This window comes from Schistocerca cancellata, chromosome 4 (assembly GCF_023864275.1).
Source record: "Schistocerca cancellata isolate TAMUIC-IGC-003103 chromosome 4, iqSchCanc2.1, whole genome shotgun sequence".
Taxonomy (NCBI): Eukaryota; Metazoa; Arthropoda; class Insecta; order Orthoptera; family Acrididae; genus Schistocerca; species Schistocerca cancellata.
In genome coordinates, this window is record NC_064629.1 from 429497194 (window position 1) to 429520409 (window position 23216).

Below are 23216 nucleotides of genomic sequence, written 5' to 3' on the forward strand. Positions count from 1 at the left end.
ATTTACCTCGGTTTGGATAATTTGAGTATATATTATTTATAATAAATATTTTATATTAATATATTACATTTAATTAAATTTAAATACTTATAATGTTATTTTATTATTATTAAGTGATTATTTTAATACATTTATTTACCTAGTATTATAGCTACCTACGTTTTTAGCTTAAAATAGGTTATTATATTATAAATTATATAGTAATATGTAAATTAATATTAAATATTATTATAATTGGATATAATAAATATAATTTTTATTATTTAAAATAAAATATTATATTAATATAGATAATTATATAAATTATAATAATATAATTAGATTTATTTTCTATAATTAAATTATTTAACTAATTAATATTTAAGTTAACTTAATATAAAGTTAATTTTATATTAATAACATATTACATTAAAAAAATGGCTCTGAGCACTATGGGACTTAACATCTATGGTCATCAGTCCCCTAGAACTTAGAACTACTTAAACCTAACTAACCTAAGGACAGCACACGACACCCAGCCATCACGAGGCAGAGAAATCCCTGACCCCGCCGGGAATCGAACCCGGGAACCCGGGCGTGGGAAGCGAGAACGCTTCCGCACGACCACGAGATGCGGGCTATTACATTAATTTACATAATTGTATAAAATATATTTATTATATTATTTAATTTTTCTTTATTATTAGTGAAAAGAATGATTAAATAAGAAAGAATATAATACATTTATTGGTATACATGTTCCATATTAATCTTTATTTATATATAATAGAGAGGTTGTTGTGGTCATTCGAGGGTGCGTTTCTTTTTTTTGTCACTATTTGTGTTTTTTTCTTTTTTTTCTTTAAATATTAGAATCTTTTATTTTATCTTAATTTTATAAATTTTTGAATTTCTTATTTTGTTTCCAAAAGTTTTATTCTTGCTTATTTATTCACTTTTTCTTTGTATTATATGTAAGTTTTGTTAAACTAAATGTTCTATTTTGCAGTAATTTGATTTAATTATCAAGTGATTTTGGATTTAGCAATTTATTTAGAATCGGCATAATTCGTGCCAGCAGCCGCGGTTATACGATTGATACAAGTGAATATTATTGGTTAAAACTGTTGTTTATATTTTTAGGGTTAAAATATAAATTTGTAAGGTGAAATGTTAAAATTTATTTATAGCTCTTTTTATGAATCTGTGAAATGTAAATAATAAACTAGGATTAGACACCCTATTATTTAAAATGTTAATTATATTTACCAGGGTACTATTAGCTAAGGTCTTTAAACCCAAAGAATTTGGCGGTATCTCATTCCATTCAGAGGAACCTACCCCGTGATTGATAATACATGATTTACTCTACTTAATTTATTTGTTTGTATATCTCCGTTATCAGAGAATCTTTTTAGAGTTATAATTCTCAAGATTTATAACTATAAAATATTTCAGGTCAAGGTGCAGCTTCTAGTTAAGATGAGGTGGGTTACAATAGATTTTTGTTTATAACGGATTTGATGGTGAAATACTATTAATGAAGGTGGATTTGATAGTAATTTAATTTATTTAAGTTAACTGATATTGGCTCAGAGGTGTGTACACATCGCCCGTCGCTCTCATTATTGATTATTCTATTTTATTGTTTTAATTTAGCTTCAATTTAGATGAGATAAGTCGTAACATAGTAGATGTACTGGAAAGTGTATCTAGTAAGAGTTTCAAGATATAACTTATTAGTAAAGTGTTTCATTTACACTGAAAATTTTTCTGTGCAAATCAGGATATCTTGATTATTTATTTTATTATATTTATGTTTTGGAACCTACCCCGTGATTGATAATACACGATTTACTCTACTTATTTTATTTGTTTGTATATCTCCGTTATCAGAGAATCTTTTTAGAGTTATAATTCTCAAGATTTATAATTATAAAATATTTCAGGTCAAGGTGCAGCTTATAGTTAAGAGGAGGTGGGTTACAATAGATTTTTGTTTATAACGGATTTGATGGTGAAATACTATTAATGAAGGTGGATTTGATAGTAATATAATTTATTTAATTTAATTTTTGTTTATGACGGATTTGATGGTGAAATACTATTAATGAAGGTGGATTTGATAGTAATTTAATTTATTTAATTTAACTGATATTGGCTCTGAGGTGTGTACACATTGCCCGTCGCTCTCATTATTGAGTATTCTATTTTATTGTTTTAATTTAGCTTCAATTTAGATGAGATAAGTCGTAACATAGTAGATGTACTGGAAAGTGTATCTAGTAAGCGTTTCAAGATATAACTTATTAGTAAAGTGTTTCATTTACACTGAAAATTTTTCTGTGCAAATCAGGATATCTTGATTATTTATTTTATTATATTAATTTTTTGGAACCTACCCCGTGATTGATAATACACGATTTACTCTACTTAATTTATTTGTTTGTATATCTCCGTTATCAGAGAACCTTTTTAGAGTTATAATTCTCAAGATTTATAATTATAAAATATTTCAGGTCAAGGTGCAGCTTATAGTTAAGAGGAGGTGGGTTACAATAGATTTTTGTTTATAACGGATTTGATCGTGAAATACTATTAATGAAGGTGGATTTGATAGTAATTTAATTTATTTAATTTAATTTTTGTTTATAACGGATTTGATGGTGAAATACTATTAATGAAGGTGGATTTGATAGTAATTTAATTTATTTAATTTAACTGATATTGGCTCTGAGGTGTGTACACATCGCCCGTCGCTCTCATTATTGATTATTCTATTTTATTGTTTTAATTTAGCTTCAATTTAGATGAGATAAGTCGTAACATAGTAGATGTACTGGAAAGTGTATCTAGTAAGAGTTTCAAGATATAACTTATTAGTAAAGTGTTTCATTTACACTGAAAATTTTTCTCTGCAAATCAGGATATCTTGATTATTTATTTTATTATATTTATTTTTTGTTTATTTAATTATTTAATAAAAATAATCTTGTCGAATTTTGTCTTGGTATATTTTGTAGAATTGATTTTTTAGACTATAGTTTAATGGTAATGTAATTGTTTTATGAAATATTATTTTAAATTTTTAAAAGTAGATTTTATTTATTGTACCTTTTGTACCAGGGCTTATCAAAATTTTAGTATTTACTTTACTTGTCTCGATTTGGGTTGATATAACTATAAATAATTTATAGTTAATGTATCATAATTATTATTAAATTATTTATAGAAATGAGATGTTGATCGTTTCCCAAGATATCTAGTTTCTTAAGAAAAAATTTAATTATTTGAAGTTAATGGTTTTTATTTAATTTTTTTTGTATAAATATTAACTTATTTATTCTTTAAGGGATAAGCTTTGAAGTTAATAACCCATAATTTGTTTTATAAAATATAATAGTAAGCTTTAAACCAGCTATCTCTAAGATTACGTTTTAGTTCATTATTTTTTATTTTGATTTTATAATTATTTTAGGTTTTTTATTAAGATTATTTATTTAATTTTAAAATTTTTGTAATAATGATAGAATTAGTATATTTATTTTTATATAATTTTTACCTTGTGAATTTATTATAAGGAACTAGGCAAAATTGATTTCCACCTGTTTATCAAAAACACGTCCTCTTGAAAATACTTTGAGGTCTGGCCTGCTCACTGAGCAGATTTTTAAAGAGCCGCAGTATTTTGACTGTGCAAAGGTAGCATAATCATTAGCCTCTTAATTAGTGGCTGGAATGAATGGCTTGATGAGAAATCAACTGTCTCTTAATAAATTTTTGAATTTAACTTTTGAGTCAAAAGGCTTAAATTTTTCTTTAGGACGAGAAGACCCTATAGAGCTTAACATTTTATTTTTATATAGTTTTTTGTTTGTCTTTCTATATTTAATGATGATGTTTTGTTGGGGTGACATGAAGAATAAATAAACTCTTCATTATTATATCATTTATTTATGTTTGTTGTTTTGATCCATAATTTATGATCATAAGATTAAGTTACCTTAGGGATAACAGCGTAATTGTTTTTGAGAGTTCATATCAACAAAGCAGATTGCGACCTCGATGTTGGATTAAGAAAAATTTTGGGTGCAGTAGCCCAATAATTAGGTCTGTTCGACCTTTAAATTCTTACATGATCTGAGTTCAGACCGGCGTGAGCCAGGTCGGTTTCTATCCTAAGATTATTAATTCATATTAGTACGAAAGGACCATATGGTTGAAATATTTTTTATTTTATTGATTAATACTAATTAAATTATTATTTTGACAGATTAATGTGTTGAATTTAGAATTCATTTATGTAGATTTTTTCTACAAATAGTATTGATACTTTATGATTTATTTATGTTTATTTTGAATTTTCTTTTATTAGTTATTTGTGTTTTAATTAGTGTTGCTTTTTTAACTTTATTAGAGTGTAAGGTTTTAGGTTACATCCAAATTCGAAAGGGCGCAAATAAAGTAGGTTTTGCAGGAATTCCTCAACCCTTTAGTGATGCTATTAAGTTAATTTGTAAGGAGCAGCCAATTCCTATTATATCTAATTATTTACATTATTATTTTTCTCCTGTTTTTAATTTAATAATTTCCTTGGCTGTTTGAGTAATTTTCCCTTACTTAACTTATATATGTTCTTTTTCTTATGGATTTTTGTTTTTTTTATGTTGTACTAGATTAGGTGTTTATACTGTTATAATTGCTGGTTGGTCTTCTAATTCAAATTATTCTTTATTAGGTTCTCTTCGTTCTGTTGCTCAAACAGTTTCATATGAAGTTAGTTTGGCTTTAATTTTATTATCATTTATTATTTTAATTGGTAGTTTTAACATGTTTGATTTTATAAATTATCAGCTTTATTGTTGATTTATTATTATTTCTTTTCCTTTAGCTTTAGCTTGTTTTGCTTCTTGTTTAGCTGAAACTAACCGTACTCCTTTTGACTTTGCCGAAGGTGAATCTGAGTTAGTTTCAGGTTTTAATATTGAATATGGTGCAGGTGGGTTTACTTTAATTTTTTTAGCTGAGTATACAAGAATTGTTTTTATAAGAATATTATTAGCTTTAATTTTTTTAGGTGGTGATTTTTATTCTTTTATATTTTTTATTAAGCTTGCTGTTATGTCCTTTGGGTTTATTTGAGTTCGGGGGACATTACCACGTTTTCGTTATGATAAGTTAATGTACTTAGCTTAAAAAAGTTTTTTGCCTTTATCTTTAAAATTTTTTATTTTCTTTGTCGGTTTAAAGATTTTAATTATTTCATTTATTTAGTGAAATTTTTTAAGAAAAAATAATAGAAGAGTTAAACTTCTAGTTTTATGTTTTCAAAACATATGCTTTTCCTAAGCTAATTAACTTATTATTCCTTAATTAGTTTATCTCATGCGTTTGCAATATGTACATTAATTAAGAAGTATGTAAAGTAGATAATTGTTAAGATTTGTCCTGTTACAATGTAAGGTTCTTCAACAGGTCGTTTAACAATACATGTTAATAAGCATACAACAACTACTATAATTCAGAATGAAATCTGATTAATAGGATAGAATTGAATACCTCGAAATGGTGTTTTATTATAAAATGGTGAAATTATTAAGATTCTAATTGATAAGGGATTGATCGTAGAATTGCATATGCAAATAAGAAATATCATTCTGGTTGAATATGGACGGGAGTTACTAATGGGTTAGCAGGTACAAAATTATCTGGATCCCCTAGGAGGTAAGGATTAATCAAGCACAATATAATTAATAATGATGTTATTAATACAAATGTAATAGAGTCCTTGAAAGTAAAGTATGGGTGAAAAGGGATTTTTTCAATATCTCCATTTAGGCCTAAAGGGTTATTAGACCCTGTTTGGTGAAGGAAGAATAAATGAATTGCTGCCATTGCAGCAATAATAAACGGTAGTACAAAATGAAATGTAAAGAATCGGTTTAATGTTGCATTATCAACAGAAAACCCTCCCCATACTCATTGAACTAAATCTGTTCCTAAATATGGAATTGCTGATAATAAATTAGTAATTACTGTCGCACTTCAGAATGATATTTGACCTCAAGGTAATATGTATCCTATAAATGCGGTTGCTATAACTAAGAATAGAATTACTGTACCAATTATTCAGGTGTGCATGTATATGTAAGATCCGTAGAAAATCCCTTGTCCTACATGTAAATAAATACAAATAAAAAATATAGAAGCTCCATTTGCGTGTAAGGTTCGAATAATTCAACCATTATTTACGTCTCGGCAGATGTGAACTACACTACTAAATTCTATTTCAATATTTGATGTATAATGTATAGCTAAAAATAGTCCAGTTACAATTTGAATTACCAAACATAACCCTAGTAGGGCCCCAAAATTTCATCAAAATGAAATATTTGTTGGTGCAGGTAAATCAACTAAAGAGTTATTAATGATTTTAATTAAAGGATGTCTTAATCGTAAGGGTTTATTCATTAGTAAATTATCTTATTTTACGAATAGGCCCCTGGTTAATATTGGTGATTTTAACAACTGCTAACAGTGCCAAAAATAAATAAATTATTATTATTATTGTAATGAATAAATGTTGGTCTATTATATAGTTTTTCTAAAGATGTTGTTATTTCTTGATAATTGATTGAATTATCAATATTTATAGTTTCAGTATTTTTGAAAAAGTCTATGAATATTGTTATATCTAGAATAATTAATATTGATATAATAAATACTCATATTGTTAAGGTAATAATTATCGTAATTGATTTAGGTTGAAATATTTCGTTTGATGCAATTCTAGTAAATTAAATAAATAGAACTAATATACCACCAAGAAACGTTAAAAATAAAATATATGATAATCAATATCTTTCCATTATTGTTCCTGAAATTAGCCTAACTAGAAAAGTTTGTAGGATAATGGAAAGCATTATTGATATTGGGTGTCTTAATTAAATAAAGTTAATATTTATTACGTTTGATAGTGATATAATTATTATTTTGATCATTACAGGGGTTAGTTTATTAAAAATATCGGTTTTGGGGACCGATGATGGAAAGCTTTTTCACCTCTGAAGTTTTAAAAGTGGGGGCTGGACTTATTTCCGGTTTACAAGACTGGTGTTTTTTTTAAACTATTAAAACTAATGTTTATATTCTCTGTCTTTACTTCTTTATTGATTGATTTTGCTGGTGTTTATGTTTTTTCCTCTAAACGTAAACATTTATTAATGGTTCTTTTGAGATTAGATTAAATTGTTCTTTCTTTATTTATATTAATTATTGTTTTTCTTAGTGAGTTAGATTATGATTATTTTTTTCCTGTTATTTTTTTGGTTTTTTCTGTTTGAGAAGGTGCTTTAGGTCTTTCTATTTTAGTTTCAATAATTCGTTCTCATGGAAATGATTTTTTTAATTCTTTTGGTTTATCTTTATGTTAAGGTATTTATTTATAACTATTTTTATGATCCCTCTTTGTTTGGTTAATAATTGTTGATGGTTGGTTCATTCTTTAATGTTTATGTCTAGTTTTGTTTTTATGATTTGTGTTTATTCATATGCAGATTTGAATATGATTAGATATTATTTTGGTATTGATTATTTTTCTTTTAGTTTGATTTTGCTTAGTTTTTGAATTTGTTCTTTAATAATTACTGCTAGAGGTTCAGTTTATTTAAGTTCTTATCATTCTAATTTTTTTGTCTTTATAGTCTTAATTTTAATGATTATGCTTTATTGTTCTTTTGCTAGATTGAGTCTTCATTCTTTTTATATTTTTTTTGAGGCTAGATTAGTTCCTACTTTACTTTTGATTTTAGGTTGAGGTTATCTACCTGAACGTTTACAGGCTGGTGTTTATTTAATTTTTTAAACTCTGGTTGCTAGATTGCCTTTATTATTAGTTTTATTTAGGGTTTATGATTTTTCTAATACTTTATATTTTCCTTTATTGGTTGATTCTGGTTCTTGTTATTTTATATTTTATGTTTTTATAATTCTTGTTTTTTTAGTTCATTTATGGCTTCCTAAGGCTAATGTTGAGGCCCCTATTTCAGGTAGAATGATTCTTGCTGGTGTTTTATTAAAGCTAGGTGGTTATGGTATTTTTCGTGTTATGAAGATTATTTCTTATTTGGGTTTAAAGTTTAATTATTTTTGATTGTCTTTAGGCTTATCTGGTGGGGTTATTGTTAGATTTATTTGTTTTCGTCAGGTTGATTTAAAGTCTTTAATTGCATATTCTTCTGTTGCTCATATAAGAATAGTTATTGGAGGGTTGATGACTATGAATTGATGGGGTTGTATAGGTTCTCTTTCTTTAATGGTTGGTCAGGGTTTATGTTCTTCTGGTTTATTTTGTTTGTCTAATATTATTTATGAGCGTTTAGGTAGGCGAAGATGATTAATTAACAAGGGTATAATTAATTTGTATACCAAGACTGGCTTTATGATGATTCCTTTTGAGCTCTTCTAATATAGCTGCTCCTCCTTCTTTAAATTTGGTAGGTGAACTTAGATTATTAAATAGAATTATGTCTTGATCTTCTTTTAGATTTTTTTCTTTAATTTTTTTGTCTTTTTTTAGAGCTGTTTATACTTTATACATCTATTCTTATTCTCAGCATGGTAATTATTATTCTGGTGTTTATACTTGTTCTCTTGGTTATTTTCGTGAATATCATCTTTTACTTTTACATTGATTGCGTTTAAATATTCTTTGTTTAAAGGTGGAGTATTTTTTTGTTTAGGTTGCTTAAGTATTTTAATTAAAAATGTTGTTTTGTGGAATCAATGATATGAATTTTTTTTATCTTAGGCCGTGAATTTGTTTTCTAATTGTTATTTGAGTTTTTTCTTTATTTGTTTCTAGAACTATAATTTTTATTTTGGGTATTTATTATTTAATAATTGATTATAGAGTTTTTGTTGAATGAGAACTTTTTAATTTAAATGGTTCTATGGTTGTTATGACTTTAATTTTGGATTGAATGTCTCTTATTTTTATGTCTTTTGTTATGTATATTTCTTCTTTGGTTATTTATTATAGAGAGGACTATATATCGGGAGAAAAAAATATAAATCGTTTTATTATTATTGTTTTAATATTTATTCTTTCTATAGGTTTTTTAATTATTAGTCCTAATTTGATTAGAATTTTATTAGGATGGGATGGTTTAGGTTTAGTTTCTTATCGTTTATTTATTTACTACCAAAATGTGAAATCGTATAGTGTGGGTATATTAACTGCACTTTCTAATCGTATTGGTGATGTTGCTATTTTAATTTCTATTGCTTGAATATTAAATTTTGGTGCTTGAAATTACATTTATTATTATGATTTTATTTCTAATTCTTTTGAAATAAAGCTTATTACTAAATTAATTGTTTTAGCAGCTATAACTAAGAGAGCTCAAATTCCCTTTTCTTCTTGGCTTCCTGCTGCTATGGCTGCTCCTACTCCTGTTTCTGCTTTGGTTCTTTCTTCTACTCTTGTTACTGCTGGTGTTTATTTATTAATTCGTTTCAGACCAATATTCGATACTTATAATTGTTGTTGTTGTTGTTGTGGTCTTCAGTCCTGAGACTGGTTTGATGCAGCTCTCCATGCTATTCTATCCTGTGCAAGCTGCTTCATCTCCCAGTACCTACTGCAACCTACATCCTTCTGAATCTGCTTAGTGTATTGATCTCTTGGTCTCCCTCTACGATTTTTACCCTCCACGCTGCCCTCCAATGCTAAATTTGTGATCCCTTGATGCCTCAGAACATGTCCTACCAACCGATCCCTTCTTCTAGTCAAGTTGTGCCACAAACTTCTCTTCTCCCCACTTCTATTCAATACCTCCTCATTAGTTACGTGATCTACCCACCTTATCTTCAGCATTCTTCTGTAGCACCACATTTCGAAAGCTTCTATTCTCTTCTTGTCCAAACTAGTTATCGTCCATGTCTCACTTCCATACATAGCTACACTCCATACAAATACTTTCAGAAACGACTTCCTGACACCTAAATCTATATTCGATGTTAACAAATTTCTCTTCTTGAGAAACGCTTTCCTTGCCATTGCCAGTCTACATTTTATATCCTCTCTACTTCGACCATCATCGGTTATTTTACTCCCTAAATAGCAAAACTCCTTTACTACTTTAAGTGTCTCATTTCCTAATCTAATTCCCTCAGCATCACCCGACTTAATTTGACTACATTCCATTATCCTCGTTTTGCTTTTGTTGATGTTCATCTTATATCCTCCTTTCAAGACACTGTCCATTCCGTTCAACTGCTCTTCCAAGTCCTTTGCTGTCTCTGACAGAATTACAATGTCATCGGCGAACCTCAAAGTTTTTATTTCTTCTCCATGAATTTTAATACCTACTCCGAATTTTTCTTTTGTTTCCTTTACTGCTTGCTCAATATACAGATTGAATAACATCGGGGAGAGGCTACAACCCTGTCTCACTCCTTTCCCAACCACTGCTTCCCTTTCATGCCCCTCGACTCTTATAACTGCCATCTGGTTTCTGTACAAATTGTAAATAGCCTTTCGCTCCCTGTATTTTACCCCTGCCACCTTCAGAATTTGAAAGAGAGTATTCCAGTCAACATTGTCAAAAGCTTTCTCTAAGTCTACAAATGCTAGAAACGTAGGTTTGCCTTTTCTTAATCTTTCTTCCAAGATAAGTCGTAAGGTCAGTATTGCCTCACGTGTTCCAACATTTCTACGGAATCCAAACTGATCTTCCCCGAGGTCGGCTTCTACCAGTTTTTCCATTCGTCTGTAAAGAATTCGCGTTAGTATTTTGCAGCTGTGACTTATTAAACTGATAGTTCGGTAATTTTCACATCTGTCAACACCTGCTTGCTTTGGGATTGGAATTATTATATTCTTCTTGAAGTCTGAGGGTATTTCGCCTGTCTCATACATCGTGCTCACCAGATGGTAGAGTTTTGTCATGACTGGCTCTCCCGAGGCCATCAGTAGTTCAAATGGAATGTTGTCTACTCCCGGGGCCTTGTTTCGACTCAGGTCTTTCAGTGCTCTGTCAAACTCTTCACGCAGTATCTTATCTCCCATTTCATCTTCATCTACATCCTCTTCCATATCCATAATATTGTCCTCAAGTACATCGCCCTTGTATAATCCCTCTATATACTCCTTCCACCTTTCTGCTTTCCCTTCTTTGCTTAGAACTGGGTTGCCATCTGAGCTCTTGTTATTCATACAAGTGGTTCTCTTCTCTCCAAAGGTCTCTTTAATTTTCCTGTAGGCAGTATCTATCTTACCCCTAGTGAGACAAGCCGCTACATCCTTACATTTGTCCTTTAGCCATCCCTGCTTAGCCATTTTGCACTTCCTGTCGATTTCATTTTTGAGACGTTTATATTCCTTTTTGCCTGCTTCATTTACTGCATTTTTATATTTTCTCCTTTCATCAAATAAATTCAATATTCCTTCTGTTACCCAAGGATTTCTATTAGCCCGCGTCTTTTTACCTACTTGATCGTCGGCTGCCTTCACCACTTCATCCCTCAGAGCTACCCATTCTTCTTCTACTGTATTTCTTTCCCCCATTCCTGTCAATTGTTCCCTAATGCTCTCTCTGAAACTCTCTACAACCTCTGGTTCTTTCAGTTTATCCAGGTCCCATCTCCTTAAATTCCCACCTTTTTGCAGTTTCTTCAGTTTCAATCTGCAGTTCATAACCAATAGATTGTGGTCAGAATCTACATCTGCCCCAGGAAATGTGGTTGATTTTTGCTTTTAATTGGTTGTATAACTATATTCATGGCTGGTTTAGGAGCGAATTTTGAATTTGATTTGAAGAAAATTATTGCTCTTTCTACTTTAAGACAACTTGGTTTAATAATAAAAATTTTGGCTATGGTTTACGCAAAACTTGCATTTTTTCATTTATTAGCTCATGCTTTATTTAAGGCTTTATTGTTTATGTGTGCAGGTTCAATAATTCATAATTTAAAGGATTCTCAGGACATTCGTTTTATAGGTTCTATTGTTAATTTTATGCCTTTAACTTCAGTTTGTTTTAATGTTTCTAGTTTGTCTTTGTGTGGTATACCATTTTAGCAGGTTTTTATTCAAAGGATTTAATTCTTGAAATGGTTTGTTTAAGATGAATTAATTGTTTAATTTTTTTTCTTTATTTCTTTTCTACTGGCTTAACTGCTTCTTATTCTTTTCGTCTTTTTTATTATTCAATGTCTGGTGATAATAATTTTTATTCTAGATTTTCTTTTGATGATAGGGGTTATTATATTTCGTTTGGTATAATTGGTTTATTATTTGTTGCTGTTTTTCGTGGCAATCTTGTCTTGATTAAGTTTTCCTATTCCTCATGTGATTGCTTTGCCTTATTATTTAAAGTTTTTAACTATTACTGTAGTTGCTTTGGGTGCTTATTTGGGTCATCTTATTTCTAATTTTGATTTTTCTCAAAATTTATTTTCTTTAAGTATACTTTCTTTTGTCAGATTTGCTGGTTCTATGTGGTTTATACCTTTTCTTTCAACTAAGTTTATTAGATATATTCCTTTAAAATTGGGTTATTATTCATCTAAATCATTTGATTATGGTTGGGGTGAATTATTTGGTGGTCAAGGTTTATATAGACTATTTATTTATTTAATTGGTTATATACAAAGTTGATATGATTCTAATTTTAAGATCTATCTTTTAACCTTTATTTTTTGAATGTTTATTTTGGTGATATTATTTTTCGTTTACTTAAATAGCTTATGATTAGAGCGTGACACTGAAGATGTTAAGGAGGTATTTTTACTTTTAGGTATTTATAAATATACATATATTATTTTTACAGTGAAAATGTAATGTTTTATTTTAACTATATAAATTTTAGAAATGTTAACGGAATTTAACCGCTAATATAAAAAGTTAGCAGCTTTCATATTGGCTTTACATTTCCTTAATTGGAACTTTATAGTTCAATTATATTATTAACAGTAATACGCCTCTTTTTGGCTTCAATTAATAAGAATAAGGGTATTTTATTTACCAACCTTCCAGGTCGAAACTGACTGCAATATTTCGCTTCTTATTCTTTTTAAGCTTGATTGATTATATCAATACTTTTTGAATGCCACCCAAATGTTATAGTTAACTACAACCCTTTATTCTGCTCATTGTAAGGCTCCTTGATTTCATTTATGGTATAGTCCTCCTAGTAATACTATAATAAAAAATATTGTTGATATTGTTCAGATTATAATGTCTGAAGTTTTAAAAATAATTACAATTGGAAGGATTAGTGCGATTTCTACATCAAAAATTAAGAAAATTACTGCAATTAAGAAGAATCGAAGTGAGAAGGATATTCGTGCTGATCTCTTTGGGTCAAATCCACACTCAAATGGTGATCTTTTTTCTCGGTCATTAATTAATTTTTTTGTTCCAAGGATTATAACAGTTATTGGGATAATAAATCTAATAAAAATTCTTTTGGATAAAATTAGGATTGTTTTTCTTGATTAATATCAAGCTTTTTGATTGGAAGTCAAATGTACTATTTATACTAGAAAAACAATTATCTACCTCATCAATAAATAGAGATGTATAAGAATAATCACACTACGTCTACAAAGTGTCAGTATCATGCTGCTGCTTCAAATCCAAAGTGGTGTCTTGGTGAGAATTGATCTATTGAATGTCGAAGTAGACATGTTGATAAGAAGATTGTTCCGATAATTACATGTAGCCCATGGAATCCTGTTGCAACAAAGAATGTTGATCCATAATGCTTCTCAATACTCATATGCTTGAAGTATAGTGAAGTATAGTCCTAGTAATACTGTGAAGAATAGTCCTTGTAATGCTTGAGTATGATTAGATTCTATTAAACTATGATGTGCTCATGTTACTGTTACTCCTGATGCTAAAAGAACAGCTGTATTAAGTAACGGAATTTGTATAGGATTAAAAGGTTGGATTCCTATTGGGGGTCATAATATCCCTAGTTCAATAGTAGGTGCTAGTCTTCTTCTAAAAAATGCTCAGAAAACTGAAACAAAGAATAGTACTTCTGATGCAATAAATAAAATTATTCCTCATCGTAATCCAATTGATACAAATCCCGTATGTAGTCCTTGGTATGTTCCTTCTCGTACTACATCTCGTCATCATTGGATTATAGTTAGTAAGGTAATTCCAAATCCAATTATAAATAAGTTAATGTTAAATAGGTGAAATCATTTTGCTAATCCTGATACTAAAACTATTGCTCCAATTGCTCCTGTTAATGGTCAAGGTCTGTAATCTACTAAGTGGAATGGGTGGTTTGAGTGAGTTGTTAACATAGGTTTAGTATACTTCTCTAGAATATAAAGTTCTTAAAATTGAGAAAACATAAGCTTGAATTATTGCTACTGCTGATTCTAGAATTAATAGAAGTATTTGTCCAATAATTAATAGTGAAATTAAGTTTATTGCTATAGATGGTCCTGTATTTCCTAGTAATGTTAATAGTAAGTGTCCTGAAATTATATTTGCTGCTAGTCGTACTGCTAATGTACCTGGTCGAATGACATTTCTAATTGTTTCAATTAATACTATGAATGATATTAATGCAGGTGGTGTTCCTTGAGGAACAAGGTGTGTAAATATATGATTGGTATGATTAATTCATCCAAATAACATAAATCTTAATCATATAGGTAGAGCGATTGCAAATGTTAATGCTAAGTGTCTTGTTCTAGTAAAGATGTAAGGGAATAATCCTATGAAATTATTAAATAGTATTATAATAAAGATTGAAATGAAGATGAATGTTGTTCCACTAAATGATTTTGGTCCTAGTAATGTTTTAAATTCATTGTGTAAGGTTAAGTTTAGTTTATTTCAAATAATATTAATTCGTGATGGTGTAAGTCAAAACATTGAAAGGATTAATAATAATCCTAAGAATGTTCTAGTTCAATTTAATGATAAATTGAAGATATTAGTTGATGGGTCAAATGTTGAAAATAAATTTGTTATCATTTTCAATTTAAGTTTTTTATATCAATTTTTCTTTTTTCTGCTCTTTTAATAATATTTGGTTTAAATGAAAAAAGTTTATTTGATTAAATAAAATTAATGTAGCCGAAAATATAATGAATAGGGAGAATCATATGAGAGGGGATATTTGAGGGATTTGGATTAAATTTCCCCATCAGAAGTAGTCGTTAATTTACTATTTTTTGGTTTAAGAGACCATTACTTACTTTCAGTCATCTGATGTATTTCAAGGTGTACTAATTGTTTAGTTATTTTAGATTGACACTCTAATGTTATATATTTTAACTAACTCCTTAGATTATCTTAGATAATCACTTGATAAATAAGTTTACTGAAGTTCTTTCAATTACAATTGGTATGAATCTGTGGTTCGCTCCACAGATTTCTGAACATTGTCCAAAGAACAGTCCAGGTCGGTTTATTGTAAATGTTCCTTGGTTTAGTCGACCTGGCGTTGTGTCAATTTTAACCCCTAATGCAGGTACTGCTCATGAGTGTAGAACGTCTGATGCCCTTGTTAATACTCGTACTTCCGTATTTATTGGTAGAATTGTTCGGTTATCTACATCTAGGAGTCGAAATCCGTCATTTTCTAGGTCTTGTTCTGGTGTTATATAAGTGTCAAATTCTATGTCTATAAAGTCTGAATATTCATATCTTCAGTATCATTGTCGTCCAATTGTTTTAATTGTGATTATTGCATCTACTGAATCATCAAGTAAATATAGTAGTCATAAGGATGGAAGTGCAATAAAAATTAGTGTAATTGCTGGTAGTGCTGTTCAGATTGTTTCAATTAAATGTCCGTGAAGTATGTTTCGGTTTGTATAGGCAATAAATAATATATAACTTAGAGCATAGCCTACAATTACTGTAATTAATAATAATACGACTATAGTATGATCATGGAAGAATGATAGTTGCTCCATTAATGGGGAAGCTCCATCTTGAAGGGATAAATTTGATCATGTTGCCATTAATAAATTTTTCTAATAAAAGGTCAAACCTTTATTTGTAGAGCTTAAATCTACTGCACTAATCTGCCATATTAGAATCTAGAAATGAATGGTAGTTCTGAGTAGCTGTGTTTTGCAGGCATGTTATTTTGTAGACATTCTGTTGATCTTCTTATATTAGCTCTAAATATGATTGCTCGGTTTGTAACCATTCTTTCTCATATAATTACAATAAATATAATGATTCGTACAATAGAAATTGTAGACCCAATTCTTGACACTACATTTCATGATGTATATGCATCTGGATAATCTGAATATCGTCGTGGTATTCCTGCTAGTCCTAGGAAGTGTTGAGGGAAGAATGTTAAGTTTACCCCAATAAATATAATTGTAAATTGTATTTTTAATCATGTATTATTTATAGTTAATCCTGTAAATAATGGGTATCATTGAATAACACCGCCTATGATTGGAAATACTGCTCCTATGGATTATACATAATGGAAGTGGGCTACTACATAATATGTATCATGTAATACAATGTCAAGTGATGAGTTTGCTAATACTAACCCTGTTAGCCCACCAATTGTGAATAGAAAAATAAATCCTAAAGCTCATAATAGTGGTGGATTGAATTTGAATTTAGTTCCATATAGTGTAGCTAATCATCTGAATACCTTAATTCCTGTAGGTACAGCAATAATTATTGTTGCTGATGTAAAGTAAGCTCGTGTGTCAACGTCTATTCCTACTGTAAATATGTGATGTGCTCATACAATAAATCCTATTAGTCCAATTGATAATATAGCATAAATTATACCTAGTGTTCCAAATGATTCAATTTTTCCTCTTTCTTGACATACAATGTGAGAGATAATTCCAAATCCTGGAAGAATTAAAATGTAAACTTCTGGGTGCCCAAAGAATCAAAATAAGTGTTGATATAGAAATGGGTCACCTCCTCCCGCAGGGTCAAAGAATGATGTATTTAAATTTCGATCTGTTAGTAGTATAGTAATAGCTCCTGCTAATACTGGAAGCGATAAAAGGAGGAGAAGGGCTGTAATAGCTACGGATCATACAAATAAAGGTGTTTGATCTAGAGTTATACTTTCTGATCGTATATTAATTGCTGTTATAATGAAGTTTACTGCACCAAGAATAGATGATACACCTGCTAAGTGAAGTGAGAAAATAGCCAGGTCTACAGATGCCCCTCCATGTGCGATAGCTCCTGCAAGAGGGGGGTAAACTGTTCACCCTGTACCAGCACCATTATCTACTATAGAAGATGTAAGAAGAAGGGTTAGTGAAGGCGGTAGTAATCAAAAACTTATATTATTTATTCGTGGGAATGCTATATCTGGTGCACCAATTATTAATGGTACGAGCCAATTACCAAATCCACCAATTATAATAGGTATTACTATAAAAAAATTATTACAAATGCGTGTGCTGTAATAATAACATTATAGATTTGGTCATCTCCAATTAGAGATGCTGGTTGGCCGAGTTCAGCACGAATAAGTATTCTTATTGATGTTCCTACTATTCTTGCTCACGCTCCAAATAAGAAGTATAAAGTACCAATATCCTTATGGTTTGTTGAGAATAATCATTTTTGTGGTAAGATGGCTGAATTTAAGGTGGTAGACTGTAAATCTACTTATGAGATGTTTCTCTCTTACCATGTTTTAGGCCTTATATTCAATTATGATTCTAGACTGCAATTCTAGAGGTGTGAAATTTTACTAAGGCCTAAAAGATTATTCTTTTAATTATAACTTTGAAGGTTATTAGTTTAGTTAACTTAAGTCCTTAGTATAATGAGATTAAGGTTGATGTTGAGATTAATCCTATTGTTGAAATTATTACTGTTATAGGGAGAATAATTCTTGATTTTTGAGACCTTATTTTTATAGGTCATGAATTTAATGTGTATGACATAATTAGGGCTGAGAATCTAATACGTATATAATAGTAAAGTGTAATTGTATTTAATACAACCATAATGGTTATAATAGTTGTTATGTTATTTTCTATTAATGATTGTATTACAATTCATTTTGGTAGAAATCCAAGGAATGGTGGCAAACCACCTAGGGATCTAATTATTCACCCTAAATGTCTAATTGGGGAATATGCTAGAAGTTGTCGTAGAGATGTTTGATTTAAACCACCTATTGCCCCAATAATAATTCTTAGAGTGATAATTACTCAAACGAAAGTTATTTTATCACTTGATAATTAAATCAAATTACTGCAAAATAGAACATTTAGTTTAACAAAACTTACATATAATACAAAGAAAAAGTGAATAAATAAGCAAGAATAAAACTTTTGGAAACAAAATGAGATATTGAAAAATTTATAAAATTAAGAAAAAATAAAAGATTCAAATATTTAAAGAAAAAAAAGAAAAAAACACAAATAGTGACAAAAAAAGAAACGCACCCTCAAATGACCACAACAACTTCTCTATTATATATAAATAAAGATTAATATGGAACATGTATACCAATAAATGTCTAATATTCTATCTTATTTAATCTTTCTTTTCACTAATAATAAAGAAAGATTAAATAATACAATAAATCTATTTTATACAATTATGTAAATTAATGTAATATGTTATTAATATAAAATGAACTTTATATTAAGTTAACTTAAATATTAATTAGGTATATAATTTAATTATAGAAAATATATCTAATTATATTATTATAATTAATATAATTATCTATATTAATATAATATTTTATATTAAATAATATAAATTATATTTATTATATCCAATTATAATAATATTTAATATTAATTTACATATTACTATATAATTTATAATATAATAACCTATTTTAAGCTAAAAACATAAGTAGCTATAATCCTAGGTAAATAAATGTATTAAAATAATCACTTAATAATAATAAATTAACATTATAAGAATTTAAATTTAATTAAATGTAATATATTAATATATATTATTTATTATATATAATATATACTCAAATTATCCCAACCGAGATAAATTAATTTGAAATTACCAAAATAATACATAAACAAATTGTTAAAAAAAATTTTAATTTATATATTAAATATAAATGAAGTGCATGATTAAAGGGTTACCTTGATAGGGTAAATCAAGTAAATTAAAATTACCTTCATTAAAAATTACGTAAGACAGTATTAAACTACCTCCTTAGTATCAAAAACTAACGTGCATCATACACCTTAATGTAAGAAGGTAAGCGAAACAAGCTAATGGGTTTATACCCCATTTATAGAGGTATCAATCCTCTAATTTTTAATGACCAACAACTCTACAAAACTTCTCTTCCTATCAACATTAATGATAGGAACGATCCTGTCCATTTCATCAAACTCCTGATTTGGAGTTTGAATTATTATCCCAATAATTGATATAATCCTTGCCACAAAACTATCAAAAAAATTAATTAATGACCGAGAAAAAAGATCACGCTTTGAGTGTGGATTTGACCCAAAAAGATGAGCACGAATACCCTTCTCACTTCGATTCTTCTTAATTGCAGTAATTTTCTTAATTTTTGATGTAGATATCGCACTAATCCTTCCAATTGTAATTATTTTTAAAACTTCAGACATTATAATCTGAACAATATCAACAATATTTTTTACTATAGTATTACTAGGAGGACTATACCATGAATGAAATCAAGGAGCCTTACAATGAGCTGAATAAAGGGTTGTAGTTAACTATAACATTTGGGTTGCATTCAAAAAGTATTGATATAATCCATCAACCTTAATTAGAATAAGAAGCGAAATATTGCAGTCAGTTTCGACCTGGAAGGTTGGTAAATAAAATACCCTTATTCTTATTAATTGAAGCCAAAAAGAGGCATATTACTGTTAATAATATTACTGAACTATAAAGTTCCAATTAAGGAAATGTAAAGCCAATATGAAAGCTGCTAACTTTTTATATTAGCGGTTAAATTCCGTTAACATTTCTAAAATTTATATAGTTTAAATAAAAGATTACATTTTCACTGTAAAAATAATATATGTATATTTATAAATACCTAAAAGAGAAAATACTTCCTTAACATCTTCAGTGTCACACTCTAATCATAAGCTATTTAAGTAAACGAAACATAATATCACCAAAATAAACATTCAAAAAATAAAAGTTAAAAGATAAATCTTAAAATTAGAATCATATCAACCTTGTATATAACCAATTAAATAAATAAATAGTCTATATAAACCTTGACCACCAAATAATTCACCCCAACCATAATCAAATGGTTTAGATGAATAGTAACCCAATTTTAAAGGAATATATCTAATAAACTTAGTTGAAAGAAAAGGTATGAACCACATAGAACCAGAAAATCTGACAAAAGAAAGTATACTTAAAGAAAATAAATTTTGAGAAAAATCAAAATTAGAAATAAGATAACCCAAATAAGCACCCAAAACAACTGCAGTAATAGTTAAAAACTTTAAATAATAAGGCAAAGCAATCACATGAGGAACAGGAAAAATTAATCAAGACAAAAGACTGCCACCAATAACAGCAACAAATAATAAACCAATTATACCAAACGAAATATAATAACCCCTATCATCAAAAGAAAATCTAGAATAAAAATTATTATCACCAGACACTGAATAATAAAAAAGACGAAAAGGATAAGAAGCAGTTAAGCCAGTAGAAAAGGAATAAAGAAAAAAATTAAACAATTAATTCATTTTAAACAAACCATTTCAAGAATTAAATCCTTTGAATAAAAACCTGCTAAAAATGGTACACCACACAAAGACAAACTAGAAACATTAAAACAAACTGAAGTTAAAGGCATAAAATTAACAATAGAACCTATAAAACTAATGTCCTGAGAATCCTTTAAATTATGAATTATTGAACCTGCACACATAAACAATAAAGCCTTAAATAAAGCATGAGCTAATAAATGAAAAAATGCAAGTTTTGGGTAACCCATAGCCAAAATTCTTATTATTAAACCAAGTTGTCTTAAAGTAGAAAGAGCAATAATTTTCTTCAAATCAAATTCAAAATTCGCTCCTAAACCAGCCATAAATATAGTTATACAACCAATTAAAAGCAAAAATCAACCACAATTATAAGTATCTAATATTGGTCTGAAACGAATGAATAAATAAACCCCAGCAGTAACAAGAGTAGAAGAATGAACCAAAGCAGAAACTGGAGTAGGAGCAGCCATAGCAGCAGGAAGCCAAGAAGAAAAGGGAATTTGAGCTCTCTTAGTTATAGCTGCTGAAACAATTAATATAGTAATAAGCTTTATTTCAAAAGAATTAGAAATAAAATCATAATAATAAATGTAATTTCAACCACCAAAATTTAATATTCAAGCAATACGATTAGAAAGTGCAGTTAATATACCTGCACTATAAGATTTCACATTTTGGTAGTAAATAACTAAACAATAAGAAACTAAACCTAAACAATCCCATCCTAATAAAATTCTAATCTAATTAGGACTAATAATTAAAAAACCCATAGAAAGAATAAATATTAAAACTATAATAATAAAACGATTTATATTTTTTTCTCCCGATATATAGTCCTCTGTATAATAAATAACCAAAGAAGAAATATACATAACAAAAGACATAAAAATAAGAGACATTCAATCCAAAATTAAAGTCATAACAACCATAGAACCAATTAAATTAAAAAGTCCTCATTCAACAAAAACTCTATAATCAATTATTAAATAATAAATACCCAAAATAAAAATAATAGTTCTAGAAAAAAATTAAGAAAAAAAACTCAAAGAACAAATAGAAAACAAATTCACGGCCTAAGATGAAAAAAATTCATATCATTGATTCCACAAAACAACATTCTTAATTAAAATACTTAAGCAACCTAAACAAAATAATACTCCCCCTTTAAACAAAGAATATTTAAACGCAATCAATGTAAAAGTAAAAGATGATATTCACGAAAGTAACCAAGAGAACAAGGATAAACACCAGAATAATAATTACCATGCTGAGAATAAGAATACATGTATAAAGTATAAACACCTCTAAAAAAAAGACAAAAAAGTTAAAGAAAAAATCTAAATGAATATCAAGACATAATTCTATTTAATAATCTAAGTTCACCTACCAAATTTAAAGAAGGAGGAGCAGCTATATTAGAAGAGCTCAAAAGGAATCATCATAAAGCCATTCTTGGTATCAAATTAATTATACCCTTTTTAATTAATAATCTTCGTCTACCTAAACGCTCATAAATATTATTAGACAAACAAAATAAACCAGAAGAACATAATCCATGACCAACCATTAAAGAAAGACAACCTTTACAACCCCATCAATTCATAGTCATCAACCCTCCAATAACTATTCTTATATGAGCAACAGAAGAATATGCAATTAAAGACTTTAAATCAACCTGACGAAAACAAATAAATCTAACAATAACCCCACCAGATAAGCCTAAAGACAATAAAAAAAAATTAAACTTTAAACCCAAATAAGAAATAATCTTCATAACACGAAAAATACCATAACCACCTAACTTTAATAAAACACCAGCAAGAATCATTCTACCTTAAATAGGGGCCTCAACATGAGCCATAGGAAGCCATAAATGAACCAAAAATATTGGCATTTTAACTAAAAAAGCAAGAATTATAAAAACATAAAATATAAAATAATAAGATCCAATAAAGGAAAATATAAAGTATTAGAAAAATCATAAACCCTAAATAAGACTAATAATAAAGGCAATCTAGCAACCAGAGTATAAAAAATTAAATAAACACCAGCCTGTAAACGTTCAGGTTGATAACCTCAACCTAAAATCAAAAGTAAAGTAGGAACTAATCTGGCCTCAAAAAAAATATAAAGAGAAAGAAGACTCAATCTAGCAAAAGAACAATAAAGCATAATCATTAAAATTAAGACTATAAAGACAAAAAAATTAGAATGATAAGAACTTAAATAAACTGAACCTCTAGCAGTAATTATTAAAGAACAAATTCAAAAACTAAGCAAAATCAAACAAAAAGAAAAATAATCAATACCAAAATAATATCTAATCATATTCAAATCTGCATATGAATAAACACAAATCATAAAAACAAAACTAGACATAAACATTAAAGAATGAACCAACCATCAACAATTATTAACCAAACAAAGAGGGATCAAAAAAATAGTTATAAATAAATACTTTAACATAAAGATAAACCAAAAGAATTAAAAAA

The 23216-nt window shown here is 28.4% G+C and overlaps 2 long non-coding RNA genes across 2 annotated transcripts in view; both read left to right on the forward strand.

Moving 5' to 3' along the window:
* The window catches only part of LOC126184882 (uncharacterized), a 46489-nt gene extending 42249 nt beyond the window's left edge, over positions 1-4240 (forward strand). Inside the window, exon 2 of the long non-coding RNA XR_007536897.1 lies at positions 3682-4240. This is a non-coding gene — a long non-coding RNA (uncharacterized LOC126184882). The remainder of the gene's footprint in view (positions 1-3681) is intronic.
* LOC126184884 (uncharacterized) lies at positions 1814-2847 on the forward strand. Its single transcript, XR_007536899.1, has 2 exons — positions 1814-2016; positions 2666-2847. It is a non-coding gene; the product is annotated as an uncharacterized LOC126184884 (long non-coding RNA).
* Positions 4241-23216: the final 18976 nt, after the last annotated feature.